Source organism: Bubalus bubalis, chromosome 7 (genome assembly GCF_019923935.1).
Source record: "Bubalus bubalis isolate 160015118507 breed Murrah chromosome 7, NDDB_SH_1, whole genome shotgun sequence".
Taxonomy (NCBI): domain Eukaryota; kingdom Metazoa; phylum Chordata; class Mammalia; order Artiodactyla; family Bovidae; genus Bubalus; species Bubalus bubalis.
In genome coordinates, this window is record NC_059163.1 from 4,011,585 (window position 1) to 4,038,973 (window position 27,389).

Consider the following 27,389-nt stretch of genomic DNA (forward strand, 5'->3'; position numbering starts at 1 on the left):
AGCAGAGCGGTCGGCCTGGTTAATTTGGGGTCACCACACGGGCCATCCCCAAGCTTGGCGCCTTCTGGCGAGCAGGACTTTGCTGCTCTCCGTCTTGGGGGCATAGTCACTGCTGGAGTCTGGCTGATCTTTCTTTCCCTGGTGATTAAAGCGGGGAAGATATAAGGAGGAGATGTCAAGTGAAATGGGACAGTATGCATTTTAGAGGTAGCGATGATTAAAAAAAAACCCGAGGTCTTGTCAATGGAGGCGCGATCGGCCTGCCTTGCTCGGGAACAAAGCGATTTTCTCCTGCTGGGCTCTCGGGCTGCCCGAGTCAAGCAGGAATCCTCTGAAGATGGGGGAAGACAGCAGAGTGACAGGCCCTGGACGTGCAGGAGACAAGCGTATTTTTAACCTATTGATTTATATTTTATCGTCTTGCTGTTCCCAGAGGGGATTTCAAGAAGCGGGAGCATGGCGGCTGGAAGGGACCTCAAAGTCTGTTTAGCCTGGCCCCGTCCAGGGCGGGATTGTCAGCCTCGCATCCTTGCAGAACAGCCGCCATCCGGGCTCTGCCTGCACGCCTGGACGGTGGGGGGCTCCGCCCCGGCCTGGGGCTCGGGCCCCTCTGTGCACCGAGCTCAGTCTCCCTGCAGCTTCTGCCGGTGTGGACTCTGTCCTGCCACAGTGGGCCACCGCCAAGGGGTACCCCCTCCCACCCCCTCTGGGTGAGACTCCCGACTCATGCCCACCCCCTTCATTCTAAGCTCCGGCCTTTGCACAAGCTGGTCCTCATCGTGGGACCCTCTTCCTCTCACCCCACCTCCCACCTCTAATGCCTGGGTTAAATCCTACTCAGCATTCAGATTGCAGACTGACACCACCTCCAGGAAGTCCCCCAGGCTCCTCCCGTGGATTCACTGTCTCTTCCAAAGTCCTTCAGACCCTGTGCTTCCCACTCCCCCAGCACAGCCCACAAGTCTGTCACCACCCTGAGTCACGAGCCCTTTGAGGGAGGGGGAGCTGTGTCTTGTTTTATGTCCCAGTGCTGGGCACAGAGCCTGCTGTATAGCAAGCACTCGAACCGCTCATTGGCAGAAATATAGACGGCATTTCCCAAAGTGACGACGATGAAGGCAGTGAGGCCAGGCAGAGGGGATGCCCTGGTCGCCTGCTCACAAGCCACTCTTCCATCAAGAGCATACCACCCCTCTTCCTGCTGGGGGGTAGACTCACCCTCCAGGCACCACGCTAAGCAGGAGGAGAATAGGGGTCCCGAGGCCAGGACCCAGGTTGTGCCTGTCTGGGGGTGGACCCAAGGAACTGCCCAGCTGATCAGCCTGGCACCTGGGGAGAGCCGGACAGGCCCAGCTGACACCCCTGATTCTGCAGTTGGCAACGGGAAGAACCCTCTGCTCTGGGGGCAGACCCTTCAAGCTCCATGTCTCTCAGTCTCTGGGTCTATCCCCTGGAGGAGCAAGTGGCAGCCCACTCCAGCACTCTTGCCTGGAAAATCCCATGGATGGAGGAGCCTGGTGGGCTACAGTCCATGGGGTCCCAAAGAGTCGGACATGACTGAGCAATTGAGCATGCACACAGGCAAGCATTAGTTCCCAGGAGAAAAAAGAAAAGAAAAGTGTAGTTGCTCAGTCATGTCCGACTCTTTGCAACCCCATGGGCTACAGCCCGCCAGGCTCCTCCGCCCATGGGATTCTCCAGGCAAGAACACTGGAGTGGGTTGTCATTCCCTTCTCCAGGGGATCGTCCTGACCCAGGGATCAAACTCGGGTCTTCCGCATTGCAGGCAGACGCTTTACTGTCTGAGCCAACAGGGAATCCCAGTTTCCAGGGGAACGGGCTGATGATCAAAACACAGGAGGGAGGCATTTTGACATCACTGACTGGAAAAAAAATAAAATCACCTGAACATTCACAGTGAATTGGAAATTGCACCAGTTTCATAAGAGTTCCATGTTCTGTTCTCAGGAGACCACCCTGGGGGCCCCAGAGGAGCCTGGACGCAGCCTAATTCAATGTAAACGAGGCGCCCGACTTTCTGTATGGATGGAGGTGCTAAGGCACCTCCCTACCTTGAGCCTTAGACCTGCTTCGTGTCGCCACGGCCTTTGGCCTCTCTGAGCCCAGCATCCCCCTTCATCCACGGGGATAATGTAGGACTCAGCCAACGCCTCACCCAACAGCAGAGCTGTTCTTGGGCCCACGTCTCGAGGATGAAGACCTCCTCCCGGACCAGCCCTGGCGGGCCCTGGTGTCCTCACTCACTCCCTGCGCTTAGAAGGATGCCCGTCCAGGGAGGTACAGGCTGGACCAGGACAGACGGGAGAGATGCGGGCAGGACGGGCTCACGACGGAGCTCTTTCCGGGCCCCGGGACACACTGCAGTGGGAACACGACAGCCGGCAGAATCAGGGCCCATCGCCCCATGGCCCGGCACTTCCACTCAGGGAGCTCTTCCATGGATGTCCCCGTACACATGAACTGAAGGGTGTCCCGAGTGACTGCCCGCAAACCATTTATAACAGCTGGAGACTGGAAGCTCCACGCAGACCCAGCCACAGGCCTGGCCCACTCACTGGGACGCAGCTGCCCACAGCAACGTGGGGCAGCGTCCAAGAGCAGACGTACCATGGAGACTCCAGAAAGGACCTCCTCCCAACCCCGCCAGGAGGCCAGCTCAGCGAGTGGGGCCGGGAAGGAACAGCGCCGTGTCCCTTCTGTGTTCCAAACAGGAGAGGCAGACCCCCTGAGCTGAACTCTGCAGCATGGTTCCAATGGTAGGTTTTATGTTCCTTGAATTTTACCTCCATTAAAAAAGGGAGCGAGGATAAGGGTCGATACTCATTTCTGCTTAAAGATGCATGATGACACGCTAGAGGGGACAGAAGGGACTTTTTACAGGGTGGCCTTTGGGGGAGGGGGAGGGCTGGCAGAGGGGAGGAGGAGTGATTTCCACTGGGGACCCTTTACTATCTGCAGCCCTCTGAACCATTGGCCTGTCAGCCACTCCACCTCCACACATCAGGGGCATGTGTGCACGTGTGTGTGTGTGTGTGTGTGACCTCGGACCACAGATCCACTGCAGGGCACCTCACCTCTGATGAACCCTCATATCTGGTCATAGTCTTTCTTCCTCCTACCTTCAAAACATGAAAAAAAAAATGCTCATTTTCATGCTGGTGGGGCTGGTGTACATGGTTGGCGAAGATTGGACCCTGATGAAAGCTTTCAGCTGGTGCTTAATAATTGCTTCCAGTGAAGCACGCTGACAAATCCCTTCCTAACTGAGCCAGGCTGCCTGGACTCTGAAGCAGTCCTGCTCCCTCGGGGGCAGCGAGGGGGTCGGACCAAGTGACGGAAAACCAAAGGAGGTCCCGACCCGGAGGGTCCCCACCCCCAACCCAGACATGGCTGTGAATCATGATACGGGGCGGGTGCAGACCCCTGCCCCGCAGAAGCACCAGGCTTCTCCCCGAAAACTTGCACACAGGAGGCCAGGAGAGAACGCATGTTCTCCCACTGTTTCCCCCAGTTCAGTTCAGTTCAGTTCAGTCTCTCAGTCGTGTCCGACTCTTTGCGACCCCATGAATTGCAGCACGCCAGGCTTCCCCATCCATCACCAACTGCCGGAGTTCACTCAAACTCACGTCCATTGAGTCGGTGATGCCATCCAGCCATCTCATCCTCTGTTGTCCCCTTTTCCTCCTGCCCCCAATTCCTCCCAGCATCAGGGTCTTTTCCAATGGGTCAACTCTTCGCATGAGGAGTTTCCCCCAACAGCCCTGTAAATGGGTCCCTGGTTCCCACTTCGCATGGGAAGCCGTGGGAGGGGCAGTGGCCACCCCCAGAGGCACACTGGAGACGGCAGAACTAGAACCAGACCCTCCCGTGGCTCCTTCTAGAACAGCCTCCTGGGGAGTTCTCACCAGCCCAAGCTGAAGAGGAAGGGACTTCCTGCTGACCACAAGGCAGCCGGACAGCCCACTCCCCACCCCCCAGGAAGGCCGTGGGCTCAGCAGTGGACGCCTTTGCCCAGATGCATCCTCCATGAAGAAGTCAATTCTGGTTAAGAGAAATCAATTCCACATTTATTTACCCAGGAGAGGAATCCTGTTTCTCTCTGCTAAAGGCCCCGGAGGGGAAGGGTGGAGATTCATTAGGCTCAGAAAGCCACGTGGAGGGTGCTAGTTCTCCAGAGTCGGGTCTTGGCAGAGCCCAGCACTTTCCAGTAGACACCCGAGACTGTGTGGGTGTCCTCATTCACTGCCGCGACCCCAGGAGGCTCACCTGCCCCGTCCTTTCCCCCTCCTCCATGAAGCCCTCTTGGACTCTCCATGCTAGGGAACTCCCCACATGCTCCAGGAGCCTCCCTGGAGGGTCTCACTCCCAACTGGGCCATTAACGCACTAGTCAAGGCTGCCGATGGCACCAGACATTTGAAACCTCCGCAGAGCAGACAGCCTGGGTCCCCACCTGCCACACCCTCCCTCTGGATTCAGTGCCCAGGGCCCCCTGGCTCCAGGCTCCTCTGCAGAGCCCGGAGGACTTCACAAGGGGACGACCATGTTCCCAGAGCCCAAGGGGTCTGGTCTGAATCCTGGCTCCACTGTTGAGGAGCCCTGTGCTCCTGGGGGCTCAGTTTCCTCATCTGTGACACAGACGCTGTGTCGGATCCCAGGGCTGGAGCAGAGATGGAATGAGGCTGGTGGGTGCACAGTGAGCTAGGTTAGGGCCACAGTTAGAGCTGGGACTCGGAGAAGGCAATGGCACCCCACTCCAGTACTCTTGCCTGGAAAATCCCATGGATGGAGGAGCCTGGTAGGCTGCAGTCCATGGGGTCACTAGGAGTCGGACACGACTGAGCGACTTCACTTTCACTTTTCACTTTCATGCATTGCAGAAGGAAATGGCAACCCACTCCAGTGTTCTTGCCTGGAGAATCCCAGGGATGGTGGAGCCTGGTAGGAGGCCGTCTATGGGGTTGCACAGAGTCGGACACGACTGAGGCGACTTAGCAGCAGCAGCAGCAGAGCTGGGACTCAAGTTAGAGTTTGTGTGAAGTTTAGGGTGAGGGTTAGGTTTAAAGTTTGGGGACAAATAGGGTTCCAGCAAGTGCTAGATTCAGGGTTGGGGTGGGACAGGAGGTGGCATGGGACTTCTCTGTGAAATACTGTTCTGCATCTCATGGTCTGGGCAGCACTTGTTTGGTGATACTCCCGAGAAGCATTGTGTGTGGCAGTGTAGGTGAGTTGCTATGAAGTAAAAGTGAAAGTATTAGATACTCAGTCGTATCTGACTCTTTGAGACCCCCTGAACTGTAGCCCACCAAGCTCTTCTGTCCATGAAATCCTCCAGGCAAGAATACTGGAGAGGGAAGCCATGTCCTTCTCCAGGGGATCTTCCCAACCCAGGGATCAAACCTGGGTCTCCTGTTTTGCAGGCAGATTCTCTACCATCTGAGCCACCAGGGAAGCATCATATGCGTTAGTGTACGTGACAAGGAAATATCTATGAGAAGCTTGTTAAATAAATCAGTGAACAGTCAGACCTACCTATCCACCACCATAGGCTCCTCTGCCCGCTTCTGCACCCATCCGCCTTTATTCCCTGGCCCAGACCCCTGCACCTCTTCACCTGCTGGGCCAGCATAGCTGCCACCTCCTCCAGGAAGTCTTCCAGGATGTCTCCGGACTAGGCTGCTGATTTGATTACATCAGATTTTCCGACAGCGGGCGTGAGCTCAAGCACAATGTTTTGGGGGCTGAGCCCCATCCCCTCACCATCTGCTTTGCCCTGAAGCCCAGCACCAGGGTGAGACCCATGTCAGGGGAAGATACACAGCCCGTGGGTGAACCTACACTGCTGCGTCGTGCCCTTCCTTGCTCTGGTGTCACTTCCTCGCTTACAACACTGGAGGATTAAGGCCACACGCCTCCGAGTGGCTGTGATGACAAAGTGTGATGATAACACGTGTGAAGGGCCTGGCACCCCACCGACTCAACCGAGGGGGGCTGGCCAATGGACTGTGCCTTCCCTCCTCAACAACGAAGGTGACACCCAGGACCTTGGTGATGCCTCGCCACGCTCTGAGACACCCAGCCCGAAGTAGGATCCCTTTCTGAGGTCACAGAGCTTTGACCCCATTCAGCCATTCTGTCCTGGTCACAGGAATAGAGGTCAGAGGCCACCCAGCAAGTCCCTAGTAGGACCTCACTTCATCTCCCTGGTATCTGAGCAATCTCTCCTCCCTACCCTTACCCCCAAGCTTAGGAAAAGCAGGGAGAGAGCAGCTGGCGCTTCCAGGAGCAGAGGAGGTTGGAGGGGAGGTGGGCGGCCCTGGGAAGGGGCGACCGCTGCTCTCTGTGGATGCAGAAGCCAGGTGACCCTACAGAAGCCCTTGTTCAGAAGCTTCTGCCAAGACAACAAGGCAGTCTAAGGACGGCCTTTTGGAGGCTTGGGGAGGGGGAGGGGGGTTTCGTGAGGCTCTGGGTGGGAGGGCACTGGTTCCGCTCCCTCCTAGGAGGAAGGACACAGATGTACACAGAGGATGTTGGCCAAACAAGGGAGACACAGCAGTTTGGATCTGGGCACCAGCTTCAACCCAAAGGCAGGATTCCCTGCAAAGGAGGCTCAGATTCCAGTTTCCAGGTTCTGCTGGCTCGCTGAGGTGCATAGAGCAATGTCATCAGAAGAAGCCAGGTGAAGGGCACACGGGTCTTGGCACTATTTCTGTAACTTCTTGTTATTTTTAAATAAATAAAAAGAGAGGGAGACTTGGGAGACACACCAGCCGGATGCACACAGAATAAACAGATGGAGACTGTGCAAGCTCCCACCTCCCCGCACCCCGAGGGCGCCTGGAGACACGGCTGAGCCTGTGGCCACCCCATCTCCGCTCTCCACCCGGCCCCGTGTTGGAGACCAAGGCCCATAAAAACACCTTCACAGCAGCAGCCATGGTGGGGTCCCTCCGCGTGATGGGCAGGCCCGGCCCAGGGGTGCCCAGCACGTGGGGACCAGCCAGGGCCGGGGATGCAAGAAGTAAAAAAGGACGTCGAGGCGAGGAAAAGAACAGCTCACAGGAGCCGTGGCCTTGAACCTGTGACCCCGCCCACCAGCGGCCACAGCCCCTTCTCCCTGGGAGAGACAGCAAGAGGCAGGCGCCCCGGGGTAGGGTCCCTGGGGGCTTCTCCAGGGCCCCGCGGTATCCACACTGGCAGCTGAAGTGCAGTCGTCTGCCGAGGCACACTGTTCACCTGAACCCATTTCCCGACGCAGCTGCCCGACCCTCCTGGGCAGCAGGTGTGGCTCTAGACTCGCTTCCAGCCCACAGAGCCCAGCTCGGCAGCAGCAAGCGCACCGGACCAGGAAAACCTCCTCCTGATCATCATGATGCATGAAAAGCAGACGGATTTACTCTACTGGGTCCCACGCTGAGCACTTCCCAGATGTCAGCTCGTTTAATCCTCCCAAGAGCCCTGGTTGCCGGGAACCACTCTGTCCCCATTTTTCAGGTAGGCACGTGCGGGCACACCAAGGGAGGCTGCCCTGACGTGAGAACACAGCCCCGAGGCCTCTGGGAGTCCGGCTGGAAGAAAGGAGGCCCTCTGCCCAGCGCAACCTGGTTGGACTCGCCAGTGTGGGGCTGGAGGACACCAGAGCATGCTTCCTGCTGTAATCGAATGCCCATCCTGAGCTTTGGCCCCTGGAGGTGCCTGGTAAAGCAGACTCAGAGCTATCCTGGAGCTAAAGAGCTTAGCTGGCAGTGGAGCCCCGGGCTCACGGACCCCAGTGCTGCCTGACAGCTGACAGATTCCCCACACTGATGGGCTTTCCTCAACCTTGGAGGGTCAGGCCCTGGGCACCAGGCTGGGCTCAGGGTCGGGGCACCCATCCCACCCTAGCCCGCCGCAAGCCCACTGCAACCTGGCCAAGTCCCCAGTAGGCTCTCCACTGACTTTGCGCTGGATGTTTTACGGTTCCAATTTCAGATCGCAGCATGTCAGTGTTTCACCAATCCTCTGAGAGCCCTCGTCCAAACAAAAGGCTATATTAAGGCTGATTTATTCGTAATGCCTCAAAGCCACCACACAGACAGGCTGACCCCCAGAGCATCCGGAGCCAGGGCCGGGTCTCCAGCCCCACCTTTGTGGCAGCATTCGCCAGGGTTCGGGAATGAATGAGCAAGTGCACACACAGGTGGATGGCACGTGCCAATCAGGCAGGACAGACAGCTGCACACCTGGAAGAGACCCCTGCCTACCTGAACAGGCCCCGCCCACTGGAACAGGCCCCGCCCCTCATCCTTTCTCTTGATCCCACCCTGCTGCGCTCAGCCTTCAGCTTGCTGTTCCTAAGCGCCCATGTCCTGCCGGGTCCTCCTCTCCCATCCGGGAACATCCTAACTCCTCCCAGGAGCTCCTCCCAGGCACATCTGTTTGGGAAGACTTCAGGAACCTTCTGCCCGCCTCCTGCTTTGAGCCCCCACAGACCCAGGACGTGGTGGGTTAGATGCAGCCCCCACAAAGGATGTCCCCCTGGAGCCTGTGGATGCATCTACCAGCCAAGGAACCCCAAGAATGGCCAGCAGCCCCCAGAAGCTGGGGGAGGGGCCTGGGGCAGACTCTCTCTCAACAGCTTGGGAAGGGACCAGCCCTGCCAACCCCTTGACTTTGGGTTTCCAGTCTCCAGACCCTGGGAGAATAAGTCTCTGCTGTTTGTGGTGTTTTGCTATGGCCATCCCAGGACACTGATACAGGCACTCGCCCATCTTCCAGATGGGGACACTGAGGCTCAGCTTGTAGGAGGTGACGGCTGGGAATGGGCAGGGCTGGGGTCTCCACTGGGGGCTGCCTGACTCCACAGTTAGGGACCCCTCCCACTGCTCCAGGTGCCCCTTCAAACAGAGAGCCAGCCCCAGATAGCAGGGGCCATTGGGAGGCTCTGCACAGCTGCCCAGCTCCCTGGAGGCCCCTGCTCACTCCCTGCTGCCAGTTCCCCTTGGGAGGTGCTGGGCTCCCATCTTGGGCTGGGCCTTAACAGAGAGCAGGTGAGAGCCTGCTCAAGCCCTCCATCAATCAGCCGCCTTCACAGGCACGCAACCCAGTGTTTAAAAAAAAAAAAGAGAGTTGAGAACTAAGCTTTGAAAGGATCCCTATAAATCAAAATCAGTCAGCAGAAAATAAATGGAGGAACATTACTGATCTGCGGAAAACGGCATTTTTACATCAAATTTGTTTGAGGGATAAAGTGTATTTTAATAGGTGGGTCTTCATCGACGTTTCCACCTCAGCTGTCCTTTAAAAATATTATTTACCCTCCATTGCTCATGACCTGATTGAATTTTAATTTCACCCATCCCTCCTTTTTAACAGTCACTTGAAGTAAAATTTTTAATGAAATTACAGGACTTTTTTCCCCCCTCTTGGCCGTCACTCTTCAAAATGATGCTCGGCGTTTCTACTACCTGGAAGAGTTGGCATTTTTCAGATCTATTTATGGTAATAAAGGGTAATTGGAGAAACTGTGATGTTGCTGGGCCACCTTCTCTCGACATAAAACGCGCCAGGGGAATCTCCTGGAGGGGGGTGGAAATTGCTGATACTGGTTCTAAAACAGAAAGCCCTCCCCAGGCTCCCATGCCCGCCGCCTCCCCACCCCCACCCGTCTGCTGTCAGAAAACTGCACGTTCCTTACTTCCAAGAATTTCTCTTTGGAGAAGATGCTGTCATATCGGAACAGAGGAGCTCGGAACAAAGGAACCACGGGTGATGGGGTAGTGAAGACTTTGGGTGCGTCCAGCCAGGAAGGCTGAGATTTTGGGGGGCACAGCAGCCCCTGAACGAGTCTCTTGACCTCACGGAGTCCAGACAGGCAGGTCACCCAGAAAGACCCATCCCTCAGGAGTGTCAGGAAAGCAGGGAGGCTGGTGGATCAGCTACCAGCTTGGAAAGAATCCACCAGGGCCCCTCTGAGACCTGCAAAGACGAATTTATCTCCCAAGAAAGCCAGTGGGAGAGACCAACGACGGATTCTCTCCCTGTTTCCAGAATCGGCTCCTCTCAGCCATCTAGGGGTGCAAAATGACTTCTGGGGGCCTCAGGCATTTGGGCCTCTGCGGGCCACTTCCTCCGTAAAAGATATTAACACTTCTATTTTGCAGCTGCATTGGCGTAAAAAAAAAAAAAGAATATATTCCTATTATATATCGAAATGTTTCCGTGACCTAAAACTTTATTTATTCTTCTTCTGATTTTAAAGGACAGTAAAGCACTTTTGTGGGTCTCTAAATGGGTCGTGGGCCCTGGTAAGGAGCCCCGTGCCTGCAGGACACTCCCGCTGGCCCACCACCTCTGCTGTTCAGCTGCGGCCTGCCCCCCAGCCCCCCTCAACCTGCTGGGTTCTCTAGTGCAGGCCGGTCGGCAATACATGCCCCCTCGCCTGGGAGGACAGCGGCTATCACCTCTCCTCTGGAAGGGGACCCTGCTAAGAATCTCAGCAAACCTATAAACATACAAGCACATCAGCACCATTTTCCGCTCCATTCCAGGGTTTACAGACCAGCCTGGGACCCAGTATGGGGCTTCTCTGATGGCTCAGTTGGTAAAGAATCTGCCTGCAATGCAGGACACCCTGGTTCAATTCCTGGGTTGGGAAGACCCACTGGAGAAGGGATAGGCTACCCACTCCAGTATTCTTGGGCTTCCCTGGTGGCTCAGCTGGTAAAGAATCTGCCTGCAATGCGGGAGACCTGGGTTCGATCCCTGGGATGGAAAGATCCCCTGGAGAAGGGAAAGGCCAGTATTCTGCCTGGAGAATTCTGTGGACTATAAGTCCATGGGGTTGCAAAGAGTCGGGCATGGCTGAATGACTTTTTCAATGTCACTGGGACCCAATCAATCTATGGGCCAATAAGCCCTTTCCACTTCGGCCGCAGGGCGGGCAGGAAATCAATTTCAAACTCATCTCGGTGGCCTTGACCAGTCATGGGGCCCATCCAGAGGGGCCTGGACTCTGTGCCTCGCGTTAGGTGTGGGACGGCCTGGAGACGTCACCCGGGGAACCCGCTTTACTCCCAGTGCTGCCGCATCAGTGTAGACGAGGAGGGCGAGGCCTGCACACCCAGGCGTGAGCGCCCCCGTGTCTCCTGCGGCCCAGACCCCTCACCTGCAGCCCAGACCTGTGGGCCAGTACTGTCCCCTCCATCACTCCCCCACTCAGCCCCTGGCACCAGCTTTACCCTACTCCTGGCCCTGAGATGCCTCCCCACCCCCGAGTGATGCCACCCACCCCTCGCGGTCCTCGGCACCTCTCCCGTCTCAGGCTTTCCCGATGACTCCCTGTCTTCTGACCTGTGTCACTTTCTTCCTCGTATCCCACCCTCGTTCACCATCCCATTTTCTCCCCAGAGGCTCCTGGAGAAGGGGGTTGGTTCCTCTTCGTTACTGCCGAACACATGGCATCGTGTCTCCTCTGATACTTCACGGTTGGGGTCCGTCCCCCCGGGAGCACAGGGACCAAGGGCTTGCCCTTCCCGCCTCCCCAGCACCTGGCACACAGTAGGTCCTCTGGCTGTGAGCAGCTGCAGGCTACATACAGCTGGTACCCCAGAGTTGTCAGGCTGTCAGGGCAGAGGAGGGTGGGGATGACCCCACCGCTCTCATTGGGACGTCTCGGGAGGCTGGAGATTAGCCGTGTCCGCTACCCACTATTCCGGGACATTGCCTCAAAGAAGGTTTAAATTGTACTTTGAATTAGAAAGAGGATGGTAGGGGTGGGGGGCAGCTGGAGGGGCATTTCCTTCTGTCCAGAGCCCCCTCGCTCAGTCACCTTGGGGTGACTCAGCCTTCCCCGGGGAGGAAGAGGAGGAGGACTTTCTTCCGAAAGGGGACCTTGTAGGTGCAGCTGCCAGTGGTGGGGGCTGGGGGGCAGGCCTTTGATGTCACATCCTAGGGAAAGCTGTCCCTAATGTGAGTGAGGCTCGAGCACAGCCTTCCCCCTCCAGGGCTCATCTCCTGGCCCTGGGGTCCCCGTCTCTCTCACAGCGTGTGCCTGAACGCTCTCTTAGCTGGGCTGCAGGTCAAGGAGGCCACCCCAGTCCCCTTCAAACAGGGCCAGGAATCCTTGTCCTCAATTTATGAGAAGGGAAGCAGAGCATGGTCAGAGGCGTGCTCACCCCGTCCAGGCTCTAGGACAATGGACACAAGAGTGTGGCCCCTGCCAGGCCTCCAGGGTCACTGGATGCTCCTGTCCCACCCCCTCCACGGAGGCAGAAGTTCCACTTTTAAGAAAACACCCAGATTCTCTGATAACAGAATCCCTGGCATGCCCAGCTTCCTTGCCGTGGCCCCAGCAACCCGGAAATCCAGTGATGGGGAGCTCACCACCTCGCCAACAGAACTCCAACAGGACCAGGAGCATCAGTGAGATCATTGACAAGCCTCGGCAACTTCCGCTTCTGTAAGACCAGGCTGCCCACCGAAGCTCAGCTCCTGCGAGGGCTATTTCTATAAAGCCAAAAAGCTGGGGGACGTGCAGGCCAGATTCCTATCTGTGAGCAGCAGCTCCCTTCAAATAGAGCCACACAGGGCTTCCCCGGTGGCTCGGTGGAATAGGGTCTGCCTGCAGTGCGTGAGACACCAGAGACACGGGTTCAATCCCTGGGTCGGGAAGATCCCCTGGAGGAGAAAACGGCAACCCACTCCAGTATTCTTGCCTGAAAAATCCCATGGACTGAGGAGCCTGGAGGGCTACTGTCTATGAGGCCTCAAAGAGTCAGAGATGACTCAGTGTCTAAACAGAGAGAGCACAGAGGCTCAGGCTAAGCCCGGAATCCCAGGCTGATGCTGAGCGAGTCTTTGAGAACAGTGACCCACCCCCCACCTCCGTTGGCTGTTATCTCAGCTTCTGCTACACAAGCGTCCTCACCGAGGCAGCCTCTTTGCAAGACTCTGCCCCCAGAAGGTTCTCCCAGTGACACTCCCAGAAACCGCCCCCCTGACCTGGGCAGCATCAGATGTTCACACCTTTTCTGGAAGTGGCTGATACTTTGGAGGCCCGTAACCATAGATGTCTCACCTCTCCTAACCCGGCCCCCAGCTGGCACCGGGCGGCTGGGGAGGCAGAATGGAGCCGGCGGACTTGGGGGATGGGTGAGGGTAGGACCAGCTCCAGGAAGAAGCAAACCATCCCAGTGGATGCTTTGAACGTCTGAGACTAAGTATTTTAAGAAAAGAATTTTAAAAATAACATTGGGTGATTTCTAAAAAGCAAATGCCTGCAGCTCTCTTCACCATGTTTTCTGAGCATGCCACAGCCTGAAAGAATGCGGGACTTTCAGAGTGGCCTTAGTATAAATCTTCCAAACAAAGCAACACATTGCTAGTGAGTCCCTTGTCTCTGCTGAGAAAAAGAGTCCAGAAAACCTCAGGGTCTATAAGATTCTGCCCCATTCTAGCTAAGCAGCTTGGGCAAGTTGCCCGTCACTCCCAGCCTTGGACATCCTATCTGTAAAATGGGACTCCAATAATATCTGCACGAGAAGAATGTTTAGTGGGGAGGTGAATACCACATAAATCTCACCGTGGATGGTAAAGCCTCATTCACACACCGTTGTAACTGCAGCACCCCAGCCACGTGGCCGTTCAGCTCGCATACTTCATATGACGGGAGGCTGCCTACTTCCCAAAGCTCTTCCTTGTGTTTAGCTGAACCTGACTCCCCAAGGGTCTGCCCATCAGCCCCAGCTCTGCCTCGGGATAGCACAGGCTGCATCTGACCCCCGAACAGCAGTCCTGACCGCCCTCCCTCCCCTGAGGCTCCAGTCTCCCAGCCCCCGTTGAACTTGCCACAAACCAGTGAACTAAGGAGTAAACCAGAGCCCACCTGCAATTTCTAAACGAGTCCTTCTTTTCAGAGCAAGTCCACACAGAGAGGTGACCTGTCCCCCAGTTTGCCTCCCTCCATCCCAGGCATCCTCAGCCACCCTCCCAGCACAGGGTCCAGGGCCACAGAATTCCGAGATACCCGCACACTTGCGTTTCGGATGTGTGATCGACGTGCTGATTACACCAGATCAAACAAAGATGGGTTCGGTATGATACTGAAAAATGGAGCGGGATCTGATAAAAGGCTCTCTTGCTGCCTTCTCAGCCAAGGTCAATTACAAATGCCAAGAATTCATCTGTGTCATGTGGCACAATGGGGCCAGAAGAGAAACCTGACCTCTCCTCTAATGAAGACCGTCACAGATGGAACCCAGGCTTGGGTGGGGCGGACCTGGGCTTATCCTCAGCTGTCAGTGACAGTGGCGTGGGCAGTGGGTCTGGAGGGGAGTGGGTCTGGAAATGGGCAGCAACCCGGGGATGCCGTGGGCAGAGCCTGGCTCAGGGGTCCCCTGAACAGCAGGAAGGGAAGGCGTCAGACAAGAGCTTTATGTCCTCTGAATGGATCCCTAATAATAACCATCAACCAGGAGAAGAAGCGGTCGAGTAAATTTCAACAGAGATGCCTCTTTCATTCAAGGTCACTTTCATCAGCCAAACTGGTTTCATTTTCATAGCCAAGAGCAGCCACCATCTTCCCATATACATATTATCTGTAATAAATAAAGTCGACCCTGCTTCCCTCCATACTTCAGGTTAGGCTAAGGAATTCTAGCTAAAAGTAGAGGGGGAAAATATATCTATATGTCTTCCATCGTGAAAACTGACATATATTGGTAACTTGTTTGAAGAGAAGGAAATGGTGGAATGGTTGGGTTCCTGAACACAAAAAGACCTTTATGTTTGAAATCTAATTTACAAGCTCTCCTCGGGGTGAAGTCACTTTATCTTCCTGCAAAGGACAAGGATGGGAACAATTCTGTTTGAGACCCAAACATCTGGCTGAATCGCATCTCGTGTATCTCAGGCAGAATGCTGCCTTCACAGGAGTGGCTTGTTACAAAGCAGACCTGTCAAATCCAGCTCCACACATGAACTTCCTGAGCTGATTTCCCTAAATCACAAGCCTGGCATTTCATCACCAGCTGTGGCGGAGGGTGTTCGACAGTCCCGGGTGAAGGAGCACCACCCCGTCACCTCCCACCAGAGCTAAAAACAGACCCATCTCCATCAACTTGACAAAGACAGAAAACTTGAATTAAGAGCCCTGTCTAAAATTAACAGTGATTGAAAGTTAATGATGGGGCAAATTTGGCAGAACGATTTCAACATGCATCAAGATGTGGTCTCGGCTTTCAGACGGGAGGCCCCAGTGGTAAATGTTGCGGGAGCTCCAGCTGAGACCGCAGCCATGTGGCTATGTGAGCGCCTTCCTTCCGCCAGGATCAGACCCTTGGCGAACGGTCTGATCTGTCAGCCCAAGGCTGCCCCCAGCTCTGGGGCTGGGCTAACACACCCGCTTGTCAACACCCGAAGCTGTGTCTGCGTGTCATCTTGGCATTCTTGACTTAGAATAGCAAGCCAGGAGCAGCATCTGTCGGGTGAATCAACTGTGGCTCTACCATTTAACTCACTCAGCAAACACACATCACAGGAACAGAGTCAAACGCGATCAGAAAATACTCATACATGATGTTATGGGAGTTATTTGAGACTCGATCCACAGCAGGTCCTTCCTGCACTTTCACAAGTACGTGGAAAATCTCTGTGTGTGTCAGTTTCTGCCAGGAGACTATAAACTCCTGGAAGGCAGTCAGCACGACCCACGCCGTGTTCGGATCCCAGCCCTGGTGCAGGGCCAGTACCCTGTGGAGGAGACTCCTGATTAACTGGGAAGTTCCTTGTAACTGCTAACAACTATATTCACGCACACCTATGTGTGAATGCACAAAGATGTGTGTGCACGAGGAAAACAGACCAGATAGAAACACATCTGAGCGTAAGAACAGGTTATTAGCAAATTGCTTTCTTTTCTCTTTTGCCTGCCTGCAGGTTTGTCTGTAATAGGCGTATATCGCATGATTTACAACCCGGTGGGGGGGCATCCTGTGACAGAAGAGGTGGGCACAGCTGTGCATGGTCACAGAGCTCTGTCCACATGAGCTTTGGGGCGGCCAGGAAGGCAGAGACCACTACCTGCTGCGCTCATGTTAGGCGTCAAGAACTGCCCGCACATCACCTTGCATTGAATTCACCCAGCTCTTGTGTTTATATGGCAGGCACTAATCTGGAACTTTCTAAGCTGTAAGCATTCACCCAAATTAATCTTCATAACAACCCCATGACTATAATAGGTCCTCCTATTATCCCCGTGACTGTTGATGTGCAGAGCAGTTAAGTAACTCACACTTAGATCCCATGCAGCCGATGGGAGAGAAAGGGGTTTGAATGAGATGGAGAGCCCGGCCCTGTCTACCCGACAAGAAATCAGCCACATTCGTTCCCACCTCTCCCCACCCCGCGGACACGCTCTGATCTGTCATCTCCAAGGACGCTTGGGCAGGCGGATGTTCATTTCAGTGCGGCTGAAATGTGCAAATGTGTGTGTTGCTGAAGTGAAGTGGAACTTGCTCAGTCGTGTCTGACTCTTTGCGACCCCATGGACTGTACAGCCCGCCAGGTTCCTCTGTCTGTGGGATTCTCCAGGCAAGGATCCTGGAGTGGGCTGCCACTCCCTTCTCCAAAGGCTGCCATTTCCTTCTTCCTTTGTGCTGTTGCTTAGCTGTTATTATCGTGGGGCACACCAGGAGTTCCAGGCTGCCCAGCCAGCCTCTCAAGTGTCCTGGTTCATCTTCCAACACGAGGATCCTCAGGCCTCAGGGAGAAGGAAATAACTCTGGCTGCAACTCATCCATTTTTTTTTTCCATCAGATAATGTATGAATAAAGTCCCACCAAGACACCGAAGCCTGGTGGCTGAAGAAGGCGGAGCGCCAGACCCAAGCACGAAATAATGAACTTATAATCCCTCTCCGGAGCAGCCAGGATGGAAACCGACGTCACCATGGAAACCAGGGAGGCATCCTGAGGTTCTCCGGGAGGACGAGGCGGGCCCTTCAGCTGGCACTCAGGGCTGGAAGGAGCGAGTGAGCAGATCGCAGGATGGGGCCTCCCTGGTCTTGGAGTCTGCTCGGTACATCCGCCCGCCGGGGTGAGAACGGGCGGCCTCTCAAACCAGGATCAGGGGCCCCTGTGCCCTCAGAGTCTGCAGCCAGGACATGCGTGGGCACAGCCCTTGCGAACCTCCACAGAAACGCAGCAGAGGGACCTCGGGATAAACAGCCTGGCTCTGCGCAGGAGGCCCTCAGAATGTTCAGCAAAAGCCCGGTTCTGCTTGGTGCTAAGGACTCGCCTCTCTGCCTCCAGGAGCTCCCCAGAGCAGGGAGACACCCATGAGTTGGGCCGAGGCCTGGGGCAGGTTCCTGGGGTGGAGACACCCAGGAGAGACATGCTGCCACAGCAGAGTGGTCTAGGGGGTGGGGTGTGGATGCTCCGGCAGACAGACCTCGGGAAGGAGGAACAAAGTGCACGGAGACGAACACCGAGGTGGGGATGGGCCGAGCGCACCAAGGCCGGGGCTCAGCTGGGACAAAGCGCAGCATGAAAGCAACTCCAGGCTGCAGCCAGAAGGCGCCGGGCAAATGGAAAACTGTCGATTCACCCTGAGAAACGCACCTCAGCTGGGCATGAGGCGGAGCAGCACGGGGTGCGGTGAGCAATTGCAGACGCAGGAGAAGGTCCACCTGCAGCGCCACAAACCAGCACGTTCGCTCACAGGCCAGGAGCGGCCAGGAGAACAGGAAAACAGCCGCCGACGGTCATGGGCAAACTTGTTTCTTTGGGGGGAAAGCTTTGACGGCGTTGATGTATAATTTTGCAATCAAAATTAAGTCAGCCGAGCTGCCAAGGACCCTCATTTGAAACGGTTTTACCCGAGCTGTTAATTCTATCCTCAGCTTCCGTATAACTCATTATCAACAACAGTAATGACGAAGCTCCCAGATGGACCGGTTGGTCCTCTGAATACAAACTTCTCCCTCCCGCCTCCTCCATGCCCGGCGCCAGCCTGCACACTCAGGGTGGGAAACTGGGGGCTCATCGCTCCCTCCCTCTGCCAGGCTCGCTCATCAGAATCGAAGAAAAACGGCGGCAATCCTGGTTCCCAGCCCTCCGGGTGTCCTCAGCACAGCTCTGGTTGGAGGTCAGGGGCTCGCATCCCATCTCAGACACGAGAGGCTGGTGACCGTGAGCAGAGCTCATGCCCTCTCTTGGCACAGTCTCCCCCAGGCTCTTCCTGGGTGCTGAAGGGGATGATCTGATAGGAAGCTCGCCTGTCCTGGGCACCCAGCAGGGGCCGGGGGCATGGCAGACGCTCCACAAGAGGACTTTCTCCCGCAGGAGCTGCAGGAGCTGTCTATTCACTATCCTAGCACTTCTGTTTATATTATTGTCACTATTATCCCAATTTCATAGATGAGGAAACAGAGCTTAGACAGGGGGATTCACTTGCACTTGGCCAATTTCATCTGTAAACGCTGCTTCAGGGACCAAGAATCACAGCTTTCAAACCATAGGGGGGACACGACTTGACATGTCCTTTAAGCCTGAGGGGTGGTCCTCAGTGGGGGAGACTTCCAGGGGCTGTACCCAAAGGGGGCTCTGGATGGGAGCCCCGGAGGTGAATGGGGCACCTCCCCCAGGAGGCCAGGCCCTGTGATATTACAGACCCCCTGCACTCTCCCCTTCGCCCCCTCCATATGTGAAGAGGGGACGTGTAATCTGGGGCAGGCGGTGATGGCTGAAAAGCCCTTTGTAGGAAAAGGGATCCTTCCGTCTTTAAACTGCTCTCCAATCCCCCATGAATCTTCCTGCAGCCCAGAGCAGAGGATTTGAGGCTCTAGGAAGCTCAGCCATTCAGAGGCAAAGCTGAAAATGTAGCTGACATGCAGCCCCCCGGGTGGCGTGGGAAGGCGGGCGGGCGGGGGTGTCTGTCACCAGCTCGCGCTCTGGAGCTGCGATTCGGGGTCAGGTTCTGGGCCCTTGCCAAAGCCTTCATTATGCTTGGAGAATGTTCTTTTTAAATTGTCTCTCTTTGTTTTCCCACTCCCCCAAATTTATTTAAAAATAAACTGCGTGAATTCAATGCACGGTTTCACAGCCCCATAATAAGCAATTTCCTAGCGAGTGTCAGGGCCAACGCCGCCTCCTGAGTGCGCGCGCACCCAGGCCTGTCAGCGGTTCGCGGACGCGGAACGACCAACCCCCAAGGGTGGCAACTGTGGTTGGAGAAGCCTCTGGAGCGTCCCCTAGACGGCAAGGAGATCCAACTGTCCATCCTCAAGGAGCTCAGTCCTGGGTGTTCATCGGAAGCACTGATGCTGGAGCTGAAGCTCTAATACTTTGGCCACCCGATGTGAAGAACTGACTGATTTGAAAAGACCCTGATGCTGGGAAAGATCGAAAGGCAGGAGGAGAAGGGGGCGACAGAGGATGAGGTGGTTGGATGGCATCACCGACTCAATGGACATGAAGCTGAGCAAACTCCAGGAGATGGTGGAGGACAGAGGAGCCTGGTGTGCTGCAGACCCTGGGGTCGCAAAGAGTCAGACACAACCTAGCCACTGAACAACGAGGGTGGCAGGGGTCCCCTAAGAACTTGCCCCAGAATCGCCCCTTTCTGTGTCCTGTCGTCCCTTACTGTGCTAGGCATCACAGAGATGCTGTTGTTTAATTCTCCAACAACCCTGCAGCAGAGATAAGATCAGTCCTATTTACAGATGAAGAACTCGCAACTCGGAGAGATTAATGACTTTGCTAAGGCTCACACAGTTAGCAAGCGGCAGAGCAGAAAGTCAGGCGCAGGTCATCCGAGCCCTGTGCTCTGCGCCTCACAGTTGTATTTAGGAATGTGCTGGCTCGCCATTCTGGCCATGGTGTTCTGGACACCCCGAAGACTGTCGCCACCGCTCTTAAAGTGAGACCTCACTTGAACAGTATTCAGGGTAATCAGGTCATTGAAAAATACCACAGACTATCACCTCCTTTGCTGTCGGCCCAATACTTCTGTTAATGCGGCCTGGGATGGAAGTGTTACACAATTCCCCTTTGGGGAGCTGGTACTCTACAGAGAGCCTGGGACTATTCTAACCTGCTTCTGGGATGGCAGGACTGGGAACCTGGATGCACAAATTACAAGCATGCCCATAAAACTGCTTCCGTGACTTAAGTCCCTCCCGCCGGGTCACACTTTGGACTGCACATGGACTCGAGCCAGGGCCTCCCCTCATCTCCCAGTGGCCTGAGTCACGGTTTCTCCCACTTTCCTGAAGGCTGGACTGGGTGACTGCCCAACCAGGGCGTCTTAGGGGCAGGTGTTCAGGCGGTGCCTCAGAGACTAAGTAAAGGAATGAATGAATGGTTGCTTTCAGCCCACGACTGTAGCCCAAGGGCCTGAGCCCACTGTGAGCCAGAGAGCTCCCTGCCTCCACAGAGTAGGCCATCTTGGGGGAGCGAGATAGACAAGCCCAGACCGGCGAGCACACAGCCCACCGATGGCCACGAAGGCTGTGGAGGGGCCAGGGTGAGGGATGTGGACAGTGTCTCAGAGACGGCGGTGCAGGGGAGGGGGGAGGGCAAGAGCAGGGGAGGAAGGAAGAGAGGCAGAGAGGAAGGTCGTCCGCAGATGGAACAGAGATGCCAAGGAGGACGGGGCTGCAGGGATGCTCTGACAGCCTCACCCAGACCCAGCCCTCCACGTCCGCCTCTTGGTGCCCAGGCTGACGGACATCGCTGAGACACACAAGAACAAGGGCCACTCCCGTGCCTGCCAATGGCAAAAGGCACGCGCCGACAGCCCCGGGCTTGTTTTGTCTGATCGCGGTGGGGTGGGGGGGAGGCCCAGGCAGCCTCGTCTGTGGTCCCTGCCAAGCAAGGCAGACGCAGGTGGCTGTGAATTTATGAGATACTCTGTGGAGAAGGTGCCTGGTTTTCTCTCCTGGGGAGTCCCAGCGGGACGGCCCACACGTCATTTATTACCATCAGCGGCAGCCCTGGCTGCTGCAAGCGTGATCATGAGTAGCAGGTGCTTGTCAGGTTCCCGGGGCCACAAAGCTGCCCCTCCCCCCTCAGGGAGGCCTGGGGCTCCACAGGACACCTGTGGGCAGGACCAGCTGGTGGGACCACACCTCTGTTTTGCATGTCAGGCTCTGAGGTCCTTTTTGAAGAAATGCTTCTGGACCTTAAAAACATTTGAAAGCTGAAGACCACCCCGTCCAAACAGATCTCCTGACTGCACCAGATGCTCCAAGCCCAGCTCTCATCTAGGCCCCACCTCAGGCTGCGGCACAGTCCACTGAGATGCCCCATACAAAAGCTTGGGGGTCCTGTGCCACACCCTCTCCCCATGCCCCTGCCCAACTGCCACCATCCTGGCCCATTCTCATCTCCCCCAGAGCCTCCACCTTCCTCCCGCTTGGCTGACGTCATTCCCAGGGAGCCCCGCCCTTTCTCACCTGGACCACTCAGGTTCTCCTCGGCCCTCAAGGGACCCCTGGACCCCTCCCTTCCCCACCGCCCCCCACCACGTTGCAGCCAGGGCCATGTTTCCAAAACGCCAGTCTGATCAAATCCCCCTCTGTGGCCCCTGACTGATCTCCCCACCAAAGCTCGCAGAGCTCTGCCTGGGTCCACGGACCTCTGCCTGCTCTGGGTCCATGGACCTCTCTCCCTCTTAAGGTACAGCCCAAATCCCAGTTGCCACTGTTGAGTCACTGAGCTACCTGTGAGGCTGATGGCATTTCTGCCAGCAGCCATCAGCCTCACACAGACGAGATCTCAGAGGTACAGAAAGATCAGGAAGCATGTAGCTCGGATGTGGCGGGGCTGGGATTCGAACCCCGGCCAGCAGGCTTCCCTGGTGGCTCAGACGGGTTGGGAAGATCCCCTGGGGAGGGGAACGGCTACCCACTCCAGTATTGTTGCCTGGAGAATCCCCATGGACAGAGGAGGCTCGAGGGCTACAGTCCACGGGGTCGCAAAGAGTCGGACACGACTGAGCGGCTAACACAGGCAGCTCCAAAGGGGGACTCTTCCAGGCTGCTTCTGCCGGGAAACCTGAGCGCAGAGGAGCTTGAAGAGCCGCTGGTGTGAACACTTGTGACCCCAGGTCCTGTCACTTATGCTCCGTGTGACATCAGGTAAGCTTCCTGAGCCCTGGGACCTAAAGCTTTTCCTCCGCAAATGCAGCTGACAACCCTGGCCTCTGCGGTCACTGCCCAGTCCAAGGAACCAAGGCGAAAGCCGTCTGCACAACAAGGTCTGGTATGCAGTGGGTGCTCCTGCCAAGGTCAGTTCACCACCCCTGACTCTCCTTCTGTCTCATTAAAGGGAACAAAGCAAAAGCCATCCTCGAAGGAAGAGAAAATATTATGGCCAAGACTCCTCAGCCTGACCATTTGCTAAACTCCTGTGCATTGCACCAGTGGATCAGCGGTAAAGAATCTGCCTGCAGTGCAGGAGACGCAGGAGACATGGATTCGATCCCTGGGTTGGGAGGATCCCCTGGAGGAGAAAAATGGCAACCCACTCCAGGATTCTTGATTGGAGATTTCCAAGGAGAGAGGGCCCTGGTGGGCTACAGTCCACAGGGTCGCAAAAAGACACAACTGAGCACGCACGCATCAGACAGCGGGCCTTGCTCTGAGCAGGAGACTGAGATGGCCCAGGAAGGGCAACCTGCAGACGGACTCCCGGACAGGGCCTCTCCAGCCCCGCTGCAGGGGGGCCCCTGGAAGCACACTCTGTGGACAAGCGGTGATCTCCGGGGGCTCCAGAGCCAGCCCAGAGAAAAGGTCAGTCCTGTGGCTCGTGTCACATTCAGAGGAACAAGAACAAGATGTCGCCATGAAGACAGGTGCGTTTGCCTGTCCAAGGACAGCCCGGAATGTTCCCACGTGGAAAGAAAGATGCCCACAAATCAACCCAGCTGATCTGAGGCAACTACTGCCAAGAAGACCAGGGTTGGACCTGGATTCTAAGCCCCAGCCTGTGTGAGGCTTCACAAGCTAAGAGGGTGGTGGTGGTGATGGTGATGATGGGTATGGTGATGATGGGTATGGTGTTGATGCTGGTGGTGTTGATGGTGGTGGTGGTGATGCTGATGTCATGACGGGGGTGCTGGTGATTAAGATGGTTGCTATGGTGATGTTGGTGGTGGTGGTGACGAAGGTGATCACTGACAGTTACTGAGCCCTCTGAAGTGTACAAAGTGCTGTATATGCTCAGTTCCCCTTGCCTTTCACAACAAACCAGTGAACGCTGTGCTATTACTATGCTATCATTGTTCCTGGTTCACAGATGGACACATGAGCCAGGAGGCCTAGGTGTGCTTCTTAAGGTCACATCTGCAATCAGTGGCAGAGTCAACGTTTATCCTCAGATCCGTCTGACCCCGGGGTCCACCTGAATGTAACTGGAGGGGTCTGCTGGTCGAACAGCAGGGCTGAGGAGCTGCGATAGGGCGGGGGGTACGTTCACAAGGAGTCACAAAGAGGCGCCGTGTATCAGAAGAAACCTCGGGAAGGTCCCTGACTGAGCTGGGTTAGTGTGGGGGCTTCTGGGGCAGAAGATACAGCTAGAGTTGGCCAGGAGAGCCTTGAAGGGCGGGCCGGGGGCTCAGGTGTGACATCTGGCAGCGGGTCGCCAGCCAGGGGTCAGCACCCAGTCGCGGTAAGCTCGGTGTCTGTGGTCAGCCTCCACCAGGCCTGCAGCTCTGCGGGGCAGGACCCTCTCCCTGGGCCCCGGAGCTCGGCCCCCAGTGGAGACAATCTTGTCCCAGGAGCCCGGAAGCCCATCCAGTACCTGCATGGGTGATGAGCACACAGGCTCAGCTCAGTGCTGCTGCTGCTGCTGCTAAGTCGCTTCAGTCGTGTCCGACTCTGTGCGACCCCATTGACGGCAGCCCACCAGGCTCCCCCGTCCCTGGGAGTGCCCACTAATTAATCCACCATGAAAAGTCAAACAAAGCAAAAAAAAAAAAAAAATCACCAATGGCCTTTTTCTTCCACATGGCAGGGAAAACTAGCCACCTGGACTGGGGGTTAGATAAAGTGGGATCCGGTTTGGGGACTCCATTTCTGAGCAAGCCTTGACCTCATTTGTTAAAAGGCCAGGACCCCTCACCACGCCTGGCTGAGATGCACATTCCGAGGGTAGGGAAGGGTCTGACATCTGGGATGTGGGTTCAATCATGTCCAGTCCCATCTTGCCATTCTCATCTCTCAGAGCCCTCCGCCTTCCCATGGGCTGTTCCCTCTGCCCTTCCATGTTCTGTCTGCCCGGCCCAAGATCACAGAGTGGGTCCTGGCGTGCAAGACCCAGACCCAGGTGTCCGGACCCCAAGTCTGGTGCCCTTCTAGCCCCACGCCTCCACCCATCAGACCATGTGTCATAGACCAGGATGGCATCAAAAGGAGGCGTGCTTGCCCCCCAGGGCAACCTCAGAAGGGCTCGGGCCTCCTGGAGGCCCTGGCATGTGTGTGAGCCTCACATCCATGCAGGGGCACAGTCGTTAGGGCTCCATCTGCAGCGGTGCCTCAGTTTCCCTGTCCCTCCTTAGCCATCGTGTGAAGGTCAGTTTAATGAAAGCCTCACAGCTGCCAACAGCGGGGTCCCCAGCATCCCTTTTCTCCGTGTGTGGATGTCTCCTGTTGCTTTGGAGTCAAGCAAGCAGGTTCTGTATCTTTTCTTTATAAAATAGTATTATTCGTTGTCATCAGCTCCCTGGCACTGTAATAACAGAGGCAGGGGGTGGTGCTGCTATTATGCGGTCGGGCCGCATCAGGAAGCCGATCGGGGGTGGGGCCGGCACCGAGGGCCCGGGGGCTGGACCGGGCTTCCGGTGAGGGGCTGCTGATCTGGGCAAGGGCTGTAGGCACTGGCTTTCAAACAAACGCGCTAAACCGGAATCAGATTCCTGCCGCCTCGCCGCGCTGCTTGCTGGCAAGGGGTGAGGTTCATGGGGAAGCAGTCACCGGAGACACAGGCTCATCTCCAAAGTCGCTGCACTGACAAGGTTTCCCTGAGGAAACTCAGAGGCGACCATCATTTTAAAAATCTGCTTGGCATCCACGTGCTACGATTAGGCATGATGAATTAACCTCCAAATGACTTATTTTGTTTGCTAAAATAACGATCCCACTGGTGGGGAGTATGGAGGGGGTGGGGTGGGGAAAAGCCACGAAGAGGAGGAGGAAGGGAAGGGGGCTCATAAATCCCCGTGCGGCAGTGAGGAAGCCGAGGGCCGGGGATGGGCATGGAGCCGGGGCCTGGGTGGGCTCGGCGCAGAGAAACAGAACAAGGGGACCTTGGGGCTGCACTCTTGTCCTCAAACTAGAGGACATTTATCACCCCCAAGGGCAGAAAGACGCACGAAGAGGGGCCAGGACGGGCTTTGGGGGCCAGCCCCGTTCCATCAGTCTGGCACCAAGGTCCTCCAGCGGGAAGATGAAGCAGTGACCATGCAGAACCTTCAGGCTCCAGGGACAGGGACTCGCCTGGAAAGGCTGAGATAACGCAGAGGAGCCGCCACCATTCCACTTGGCGAAGAGGGAGACAGGTGTTGGAGCGGGGGCAGTGGCCAACACTTGTGAGCTCCCCCTTCTCCAGACATTCACCCACAGGACTCACGGAATACTCAGCCTCCACCCTCAGAGGTGGGGACTGGCGTACCCATTTCACAGATGGGAAAAACTGAGCCTCAGGTTCTCAGTCCAAAGTCAGACAATAGGCCGCTGATCTGGGACTCCAGCTAGATCCAGCTGACTGGGTTGCAACACCTGCTCGCAGTGAGAATGTGGGCTGACAGAGGCCCTGAGAAGGGTAAATGTCCCTATTTTTTTTTTGAAAAAGAAGAATCTCTGAATTCAGAAAAAATGACCTAGTGAGCTTAGACTCAAACCCTGCATAATGGAATCAATGTTAAACAGAAACTTTTGAGATTTCAGAGACAGCGATACACCAATATGGACTCACCAAGAACAAAACAGTGTCCCCAGGAGTGAGTCTGGGGACCACGAGCTGAGTGGTCAGAGGCCGTGGACTGGGAGATGCAGTGGGTCCCGGGATCATGCCCACAGGATCTGCTCGTGGCCCAAGCTGTGACCACTTAGATCTGCCCCCACAGCTCCAGCGTCTCTAATTCACGGAGCCTCACACAACACAAGGGTCCCGGCAAATCCCTTAAGCCTTAGAGGGAAGAAGCAGAAAGATACACCAGAAGGTTAGCAAGACAGAGCTCGGGCATCACTGTGGACTCCTGTCCTCGTGGTCCACGGGACCCCCTGTGTTTCTGCTGCTTGGCAGTCAGAAAGTAAAGGAAAGTGAAGTCGCTCAGTCGTGTCCAACTCTTTGCAACCCCATGGACTGTAGCCTACTAGGCTCCTCCATCCATGGGATTCTCCAGGCATGAATACTGGAGTGGGTTGCCATTTCCTTCTCCAGGGGATCTTCCCAACCCAGGGATCAAACCCGGGTCTCCTGCATTGCAGGCAGATGCTTTACCCTCTGAGCCACAGGGAAGCCCATCGACAGTCAGAGGCAGACCCAAAAGAAACAGCATATGCGTCTCAGCAGATGAGTTAGCCAGACACAGCCGAGTTCAAACCCCAGCATTACAACCTCCTCCTTGACCTCAGTGGTCATCCATTCACCCCTAGTTAGCTGGGTAACCTTGCATAAAACATTTAACTTCTCTGATCCTCCAAGTCCTCATTTTAAAAGAAGATGCTGAAGCTCCAATACTTTGGTTACCTGATGCTAAGAGCTGACTCATTAGGAAAGACCCTGATGCTGGGAAAAATTGAGGGCAGGAGGAGAAGGGGGTGACAGAGGATGAGATGGTTTGATGGCATCACTGACTCAATGGACATGGGTTTGAGCCAACTCTGGGAGATGGTGAAGGACAGGAAGCCTGGCATGCTGCAGTACATGGGGTCGCAAAGGGCTGGACACGACTCAGTGACTGAACAGCAACAAGGGGAGATGACAAATCCCTGGTGCAGAGCCAGGTATGTTGCAAACACTCAAAGGTTTTGTCATTTTTCTCCTTCTGTTTTCATAACTCACAACTTGTGAATGCAGCCTCACTGTGTTGTTTCAGAGGGGAGCATCTCCCCCTGTGGCTGGCGCCCGCCTGTACCAACCCCCTGGGGCCTGACCCCATCCTTGTGGTACTCAGCCTGCACAGTCCTGGCCTCAAGTCTTGCCAACACATCAGACGTGGTGAGTGTCGGCTCCTGTGGTCTCACAGCTTCCATCCAGCTGCTGAGTGTGGGGATTCCCTCCCCCAACCCCAGGCTGCAGGCCACACCCTAAAAGGTCAGCTGCTGCAGGCCCCCTACTCCAGGGCTGGCACGGGAGACATGGGCCCCCAGGAAGAGGGACAGTCTTC

The 27,389-nt window shown here is 55.9% G+C and overlaps 1 protein-coding gene across 2 annotated transcripts in view; it reads right to left on the minus strand.

Moving 5' to 3' along the window:
• Positions 1–27,389, minus strand: part of SORCS2 (sortilin related VPS10 domain containing receptor 2) — a 489,049-nt gene that overhangs the window by 309,450 nt on the left and 152,210 nt on the right. The window lies entirely within an intron of this gene.